We start from the raw sequence: 10,185 nt of genomic DNA on the forward strand, positions 1-10,185 counted from the left end.
GTGCAGGCGGCGTCGGGCGCAGCGGGACGGCGGGGGCAGTGATGTGGGGAGGCCACGGCGGAGTGAGCTCCGGGCGCGGGTGCGGGTGCGGGCTCGCGCGTGGCCGTGCGTTGCAACGACGAAGTGGGGCGTCGAGCGCGCGGTGAGGGCGACATGCACGCATAGAGGAGGAGAGGGAGGAGGGAGGTGGCGACTCACAGGGGAATGGGAGGGGCATGGCAGTGGGCTCGGGGATGATCCGTGGGGAGGAGGACGGTGACGACATGCGGCGGGGCGACGAGATCCGGCGGTGGGGTGGACGTAGGCGATGGCGTCCGGTGCGGTCGTCCCGGTTGGCGTGGCTCGAGGAGGCCCGCGGGGAAGAGACGATGGGGCGGCGCCGGCGATGCTGGCGAGTGGCGCCGGGGCGGTCCGGCAAAGACGGGTTCAATCCCGGCGGCGTCGGGGCGAGGTGACGGAGGCGTTCAATCCCGATCTCGATTGGATCGGGGGAAAGGGAGAGTGGGGAGCGAGTGGGGGGAAGTGGGGTGTCGGTGCCTAGGGTTCGGTGGGGAGTGGGGGTTAAGGGAGTGAGGGGGCCAGATGGGCCAGTGGGCTGGCCGGCTGGGCCATTTGGCCCAGTTGGCCTGGGGGTTTCCCCCCCTGATTTATTTATTTTGTTTGCTTTTCTTTTCTTATTTTTCTTTCTACAAGTTTATATTATTTTAGTTTTATGAAACATAAAAGTTTCACCTAAATTAGTATTACTAATTATACCTTGGTCACAAAAAGGTTTAACCCCCAAATAAAATAGTTTAGTATTTTATAAAATACAAAAGGCATTTATCTAGTTGTTTTAGCTACTGCTTAAATCATTTTAGAGCATTCAGACATTTTATAAAAGTGTGGTTTCTTCACCTTAATTACCTATGCATTATTTGTCACCATTTGTACTTTTTAGTTTTGACATTTGAAAACCTTACTAGTTTGACTTTATTTTAAATTTGAATTCTGAATCGGTTTTGAACTATTGAAAGTTTATCAACAGTAATCGAGGTGACGTGGCATCATTAACGTGGGATTACTGTAGCCTGATTATCCGGGCGTCACAATTCTCCTCCACTACAAGAAATCTCGTCCCGAGATTTAAGAGGTGGTGTAAGGGGGAAATTTGTGGTAGTGAAATTCTAACGGATCTTCTCGATCTTGGTTGCTCTTCTCGAAGAGGTCGATCCATTACGTTGATGTCTTCATTTCTCTGCTTCAGGTCATCATGATGAACTCGGTGTCCTTCCTTCGGGGGCTCCATCGTACTTACGAATAGGAAAGGGGTAGCTTGACAACGATAGAACGCTACCAGGGGTAATCATCGGGGGTTACCCCACGAATGATCATATGAGTATCTCTCGAGTTGAACGAATAAAACATGTCGAGAGCAAAGTAATATGGTACAATAAGAAGTTTCAAACGGGTAGACAAACGTTCGATCACTGACACAAGGTGTGAAAGGGGTACAGAGTAATGAGAATAAGTATTATGTCTGATACCAGAATAGATCACTAGGAAGGTGGCTCGCGAATTACACACGAAGCCAAGCGTGAGGAATAACCTTGGAAACGGGGGTGTACCGGAGAGTCAGGTTTCGATCATGTGGCACTGTGGGTTATGGGCCCACCATGTGGGTTAAAAGTAGGAAGGGTGTTGACATCTTGCACAGTCATGTAAGCAAGGCATGTTAGAGGTTAGTCTGTCGGTTATGTCAACAACCACATCGATATCAAGGGCGAGGGACAAAGAGAACCATTTTCCTTCTCGTTGAAACGAGGCGGACCAGTAGGCAAGGTTCTCGTCCATCGGTGGTTACCAGAATGTCATCAACAAAAGTAACAGGGTCTTACTGACATAATTGTACACCGAGGGGTTTACTTAAGCAGGTAATTAATACTGCTTAGACCATAATGATCACCAGAAAGGTTAAACAAAACGATGGAAAGGAAAAGGTGTTTATCAATTTAACAGAACAATGGAAACGAAAATGTGTTTAAACACATATTTCAGGGGTATATCCTTCCCAAGGATAAGCAGAGCATGATATCCATGATAGGATAGAAAGTAGAAACCCATTTCGGTAAGGGAAGAGGAATTTCATGTCATTACCCATACAACGGTGTTTGGATAATTGAGCAGAAAACATTTAACATTGGGCTTCAGATGTTCTTTGTTGAAAATCAGAGTACCACAGACATGCTTCGAGATAGCATTGACATGGTCACTTGGTAGAGATCAGGCTTTGGAAACACAAAGGATCCATCAAGAATAACATGTAGAATAAGCCTTACAATTTCCTCATGGAAGAAAGGATAACCTTGCAGAAAAGAAAACTATAACAATAGGTCCTCCGGCCAGGTGTGCTAGGCATGACATCACCTTACCGAGTCAAATAAGGACCAACATTATGACTCTTGGAAAATGTTCCAACCATCATATCCGACCAAGATTCAGATCTGATTGGGGTCAGGATACCTCAGACTCGGGATGCTTGAGAAGAAAAAGGTGCGACACAAATTAACGAGAAGACATCGTAAGATTCTCAGGAAATGAACCATGGAAGCAAGTTCCGAAACAAGAGTTCATCATTAAATCAAGGAGAGGGTTAGGAGGTGGCTGAGGGTCTCAACGACAATTCATTGAGATTCCCAAAAGATGGATTTCCATAATTATCTGAGAAAGGAGATAACACTTGTCAGATCAAATGATATAATGATGTATGCTCGAGGAGAACATCCACGAGTAAACATTGGTTGAAAGGTGCACCCGAAATATGGGCATAGGTACATGATCAATGTTTAGAATGGAGATTCGATATCCAATGGTCTAAGAATGAAATGTCGACCATAATCTTCAAAGCAATATGGTTGCTAGAAGGGCAGAACCCAAACATCACCGATCGAATCAACACGGGGACCAAGAAAGAATGGTGATGGTGAGAAGTATCACTATACCAAGAATTCTTAAGAGGTGGAGTAATTCTCACCACATTCTTGACAAAAGAGATGGTAATACTCCAAGGTAATTAAGATCAAAGGCTGGATAGCAAGGAACTCAAGGTATAACACAGAACACGACAAGTTTGTGTTGGAGGGGAGGCATTAAAGTAGTCGATGACCACACAAATCATTGAGGGCAAGGATGGTATTTCTCATCATGAATTCAATTGATATCCAGGAAGGAGTCAAGATGTTGATGATGATCACGACAAATTTTGTTGAGAGGCTCCAAGAAGATGTAATAGATCGGCGATCACATCAAGTCAAAGGAATGATGAAGCGAAAGGTTAATGGAACCGAGGGTACGACACAAACTCCAAAGCAAGCTTGTTGTTCAAGGCGAAATGATACGACGAGGAAGACCGATTGTAAGATTAGCTCACTGTCGAAAATTTTGCTCCGAGAAGAAGGACTCGGTAGCACAGTTAAAATTTAGCACGATAACAATATAGCCAATCAGGCTAGGAATGGCGTGATCGGGTACAAACTCGCACTTAAGGAAGATTATCAAGAGTTGTTGAACCGTAGTGTAGACTTGATTCAGTTATCGGTGTCTTTGAGTGTTTAATAACTCAGAGCCCATGAAAAACTATAATCAGTGAGAATGTAGTACTTGATGAAGAACTTATAAGAAGTTATGCAGTTCCAAGATAATCTCGAGATACCAGGGGGTAATACTCAACAACAGATCAAAGTAGAGGTTGGACCGGGGTATTGATCCATAGAAGACAAGTGCTTGAATTTGCACGAGAAATGGTATTTAAGGGAGAACATAGTCGGAACCACGATTGCAAAAAGGCCAGATCCCAGATATAAGATGAACTTATACCAAAGGAATAATTAATTTAAGAGAAACTTTAATGATAAGATCTACATCGTGTCCATGGGCATGAACACAAAGGTTCAAGGTTGACTCCCACTTCCTCAATGCATAACCTTCCATTCAGTTCTCATTTGTCAGAGAAGTTGTAATGTTTAAATTTTATCTAGCAAAACACCAGAAGAGTATGACTCGTGAAAACTTTCGAGTTCACACATATTAAGGAAGGCATAGGTTCAACCCATCAAGGCATCTTAGGAACATATACCATCAACTTCGGGGGTAAATAACTCAAGCTCGGAAGTAGAGCATGTTTGAGGAAGCAGAGGATACAGCTTACCAAAGGCATTATGTATCCGAGGAAAGGCTCACAAGGTTATTGAGTATGAAGGACGATGTCGGAAAAAACTCATCAAAGGATCTGGTGGTCCATGAAGGCTCTGATCAAGGATGGATAAGTTGGATAGACCAGAGGCACAATTACCGACAAATAGTTTGGTTGAGAACTAGCTCATGTTCAAAATGACGTCTGAGCCGGAAAGATAATTTAGAAGGGTTGATAGATGATTGTGTGCATTCGCACACATGTTGAATCAATAGGGTCAAAATGTCAATCACAAGGATTTTAATGGTTATTGCTAGACAAATGGAATTGTCTAGATTGCAAGCAGACAAGTATTTGCAGAGCAATAGTTGGCAGAGAATTACCGGAAGATCAGGTAACATCTTAATGTATCTTGTGCATCATATGAACAACGGGGGAAGAATGGATACTCAGAAGTGCGAGGAATTATCTGTAGGGAGTATTCATGAGGCAAGAACTGCAAGGCAGTAAACACAAAGGATTCTCGGAATATCCAAAGTATTTCAGGGTATCTTGTAATAACAACAACAATTGGAAGTGAAAATATGGACGACAAGTGTATGTAGTTTTCCATAGGGATTTATCGGTGGTATGGAATTGCAACGATGAAAGGCACAAGGGTCTCGAGGAAACATCGGAGAGTATCTTCAAAATATATTGGTGCAGCAAGCGATCATCTGGACTGAAGGGGCTCTCCGAAAGGAAAGTAGTTCTGAGAACCTAAAGTCAGATTTAGTAAAATCATTTAACTCGAATAGAAAAGACATCAGAGTCCCAGAGTATAGACGAGGAGTAAAAGATCCTAATACCACCAAATGGCGACGTGGGCCCATGGGCCGCACAGGCATGTTAGTAAAAAGTTTTGCAATGTCTAGACTCAACTTCAGCCAAGACGTGTGGAAGGTGGATTCCTACAGGCAGTCGGCTCTGATACCAACTTGTGACGCCCCCGATTCAATTGTACACTAATCATGCACACAAATGTGTACGATCAAGATCAGGGACTCACAGGAAGATATCACAACACAACTCTAAAACATAAATAAGTCATACAAGCATCATAATACAAGCCAGGGTCCTCGAGGGCTCGAATACAAGTGCTCGATCAAAGACGAGTCAGTGGAAGCAACAATATCTGAGTACAGACATAAGTTAAACAAGTCTTCCTTAAGAAGGCTAGCACAAACTGGGATACAGATCGAAAGAGGCGCAGGCCTCCTGCATGGGATCCTCCTAAACTACTCCTGGTCGTCATCAGCGGCCTGCATGTAGTAGTAGGCACCTCCAGTGTAGTAAGAGTCGTCGTCGATGGAGGCGTCTGGCTCCTGGGCTCCGGCATCTGGTTACGACAACCAGGTAGAAGGGAAAGGGGGGAAAGAGGGAGAAAAGCAACCATGAGTACTCATCCAAAGTACTCGCAAGCAAGGATCTACACTACATATGCATGGGTATATGTGTAAAGAGGCAATATCGGTGGACTGAACTGCAGAATGCCAGAATAAGAGGGGGATAGCTAGTTCTATCACAGACTACGCTTCTGGCAGCCTCCGTCTTGCAGCATGTAGAAGAGAGTAGATTGAAGTCCTCCAAGTAGCATCACATAGCATAATCCTACCCGGCGATCCTCCCTTCGTCGCCCTGTGGAAAATCGATCAACGGGTTGTCTGTGGAACTTGTCTGGGTGTGTTTTATTAAGTATCCAGTTCTAGTTGTCATAAGGTCAAGGTACAACTCCGGGTCGTCCTTTTACCTGTCAGGACCCCGGCTCAATGCCACATCGATCTAGCATGTAGCACCTCATATCACTGCGGCCTCACGCACGGTATCCCCACGGGTGTCGCCTTACCTTTGCCCGGGACCGTTTGCGCCTTTTGGCACACGGATATGACAGTGTCGCTAGCATCCATATGATAAGGAGCCCGGGCTGACATGGCTAGTCGTAAACCCAAAGTGGCACTAACTTACAGGGACAGGCATCCATGACCCAGCATCGGACGTGTCGGTCATCAGCGAGTGAATCCAGACTGTAGCACTGGGCTAACAGGACTCCGGTGAACCGGGCTGTAGCGGGCTAACAGGGCTCCGGTATTCATCGCGTGACATTTCCCCGAAGGGACAGACACAGGAACGAAGAAGGACACATGCCGGCCAGCCTAAGTGTTCCGGAGCAGTAGCAAGCTACCACGGCTCAGTGGAAGCACTAGGAGACATTTCCTGCTAAGAGAGACTACTAAGGATAAACAACTAGATAGTCAGATCCCACACATAGCAATACACATTACACGTACGCATAACATGCAAGCATGTGCTGTACAACATGGCATCACAGCATAACTCAACAACTCATATAGATAAAGGCTCAAAAGAGCCATCATAGCATTATTACAAACAGGGGTCACATGACCCAACAGTCAGAGCAATCAAGCAACAAACGGAAGCATTACATGTCTGAGTACAGACATCTATAAATGAAAAAGGCTGAAAGCCTAACTATCTACAACATCCGATCAAGATCGTAGCTGAGGTACTAGCTACTAGTCGAAGTCCATGAGAACACTAGTAAGACCGAAGTCTCCGCTGCAAAAACATAAATAAGGCAACATGAGTACAAAGGTACTCAGCAAGACTTACATCAGATCCTATCTTACATGCATTTGCATCAAGAGGGTAATGTGGGGTTTAGTTGCAGCAAGCCAGCTTTGACTCTGTGGCTATCCTGTTCTACGACTACCAGAAACTCTTGAGGTGATATGGCGCACACGAGTCCACTAATCACCACACAATACACTACTATGGATTCATTCCCGTCTCCCTACGAGAAGGCCATCCATAGCACTCACACTTGTCTTGAGCATTTTAGGGTATCCACTTCAAGTTGTCTATGTACCATGTAAGCATCCAAGAAGTCCATAACCGCGGACCCGGCTATTCGAATAGATCATGTTAACCCTGCAGGGGTGTACTTCTTCACACACGCTCTCGCCACTTACCGCCATGTACACGTCATGTATCTCGGCAACCTTCAAGCGGAAGCCTGGCGAGGGTGTCGGCCACGACCTGACTAACCACACAAGACTCTAATCCAGGTTTATCGCCTATTCAGGTTCCATCCGCAAGGAGATCCGGCCGGGGTTTCACTCACGGCCCCAAACGATGTGTGCAGGGTTCCCAAGCCCACCTCGCCGGATGGATCTATGCTTGGTACACCGTGCCACTTGTGCCTAGTCTGTCCCAAGCCCACCTGGCCGGGTGCCACTTGGTAGACTACTAACACTACCTACAAACACCAGAAACTAGTTGCGACTCCTGGACAGAGATCAAGTTGGTTAATAAGTCGAGAGGGCTTGGAGCGCCCGGAGCCCAATGTGTGGTAGTATCGAGTCATTGGACAACATACATAGAACTCAGTGCTTAAGGACGGATCCAGTGAGACAACCCACCATGTACTCCTACATGGCCTCTCACCGCTACCTTTACCAAATCGTGTTCACACACTTAACTCTCAGCACCAGAACATATCGTAACACTCCAATTCATTCCCAATGAATCAGACCTGACACAACTCTAAGCAATAGCAGGCATAGCATGGTAGGAACACATCAGTGGCTTCAATCAACTCCTACACATGCTAGTGGGTTTCAACTATTTACTGAGGCAATGACAGGTCATGCAGAGGAATGGGTTCAACTACCGCAGCACAAAGTAGCAGATGAATCGCTGTTGTCCTAATGCAATAACTGAGAGCAGGAGCGAGAGAGTAGGTTTGTATCGGAATGAACAAGGGGGTTTTCTTGCCTGGTAAATCAACAGAGGAGGCACTGCTTCTCAGACAGGTACTCTGGAACGGTCTCCGGAGCAAGACCTATCGAGAAGGAACGGTGCCGGCAATCAATACACAAACATATGCAACAATATGATGCATGAACATGGCATAAAGATGTGATGTTGTTTGAGCTAATGCAACTAGAAATCATTTGGTTTGAAGTCCATTTGAACCAAAGGTTCAAATGCATCTCCAGGATAAGCTCCTATATATGCCATAATGTGTTTTCTCATATACAGCATGTATAAGTTGGTTTTTCATGCATGAAACTAGTACAGATGGAAAGATTGCATTTTTCTGATAATTTTTCATATATAAATTATTTTAATCTAAGCTACGGTTGAATTGATATGAATTTTTTGAAATTTAAAACAATTTCTGGAATTTCCTGATTAATTTAAATCCAGAAATCATATTATTGCGCCAGCATGACATCAGCACGACGTCAGCAGTCAACTGCGGCTGGCTGGGGTCAAACCTGACTTGTGGGGTCCACACGTCAGTGACACTGGGGTTAACCCCGAGTCAAACCTGGGCTCACTAGCTTTGACTAAGCCCTGGGCCCACTGGTCAGCGTCAGTAGGTGGGGATTAGTGCCTAATTAACAAAGCCCCGTCAGCCCGCCGGAGTTCTGGCCGGTGACCAATAGCGCGGCGGCGACTCGCCGGGCTTGCGCTACAAGCGGTGTTTGGTCGCGCGAAGACCACCGGGGCGTAGCCCGTCATCGTCCGCAACCAGGGGAGCTGGTGGGGGGGCTGCGGGGGCGCCGGAGCTCGCCGGAGCAAAGCTCGCGGCGGCGGCCGGAGCTCGGCGACTTGCGGCCGCGGCGTTGTGGTGCACGGCAGTGGAAGCGGAGGGCTCCTACGGCCTCCTGGCGTCACCAGGAACACGGTGACGCGCGCGGGAGTGGCTGGCTTGGGCTCATGCCACCGTGGCGCCATGGCCGGCGGCGAGGAACTTACGGGCGCGGTGGTTGAGCTAGCTAGACGGGGCAAACGAGCACGGGGAGGAGGGGGTTCGGTGCGGGGGCTCACAGCGAGACCAGCGAGCGCGAGGGCGAGGTCGGGGATGCCCGGTAGCTCCCGAATCGACGGCGAGGATCCACGGCGGCCGGAGGCGAAGTTGGCGACGGCGACGGCTCCACAGGGTGCTCCGTCTTGCGTGGCTCGACGAGGAGGTAGAGGGGGTCGCGGCGGATCTGGGGAGCGTGTCGGGGAGGCGAGGGGGAGGCGGTGGCTACGGTGATGCTCGTCGGCAGCGGCGATGATTCTCGGGTGAGAGAGAGAGCGGGGGGAGAGGAGGAGGGCGAGGGAGAGTGCGAGAGAGGTCGGGGTGGCGCGTGGCGTCGTTCCAGGGCATTCAGACGAGGAGGGGAGAGGCAGGCAGGCAGGGAGGGAGGTGGCGTGGCGCGGTGGCGCGCGCGCGCCGGGCACGCTCCCCTCCCTCTGTCGAGGACGAAGACGACAGAGGAGGAGGCGGCCTGGGCCGCCTGCTGGCTGGGCCGGCCTGCTGCTGCTGGGCCAGAGGCGCCAGGCAGAGGCCCAGGTAAGGTTTTCCTGTTTTATTTCTTTTTCTAAATTTTCTGACATTTGTTCTGATTTAGTAATAATACTAAATCAATTTATTTACTTATGCCATTTTTTTATGGAAGCTAGTTATATTAATCCAGAGCTACCCTATAAATGGCATAATTTTTGGACATATATTAACATATATAACTAATATATTTCCAATGCAAATATTTATCGGATTAATCCAAATGGCCAAAACTAAATATCCATGAGCTTCTAAAAATATTGGTTTGATTTTTATCTCTGTCCAATATTTTCAGAGGGCAACATGAGCATTTTCTTGGACCCTTTTGGAGAAATTTTTATTTGGGTCATTTTCAAAAAAAATGATTCTGAGGATTCCACCAATCCTCATTTCAAATTTAAATGAGATTTAAACATGATGCACCAATGACTAGCTAGTCTAGGTCATACCAGACTAGGGATGTGACAACTCACCCCCACTTGAAAAAATCTCGTCCCGAGATTCAGGGGTCGACGGAAAGAAAGCGGGGTACTCCAATCGAAGACGATCTTCTCGTTCCCAAGTAGCTTCTCTCTCGGAATGATGAGACCACTGAACTTTGAGAAACTTGATGTTC

This window comes from Triticum dicoccoides, chromosome 4B (genome assembly GCF_002162155.2).
Source record: "Triticum dicoccoides isolate Atlit2015 ecotype Zavitan chromosome 4B, WEW_v2.0, whole genome shotgun sequence".
Lineage (NCBI taxonomy): Eukaryota > Viridiplantae > Streptophyta > Magnoliopsida > Poales > Poaceae > Triticum > Triticum dicoccoides.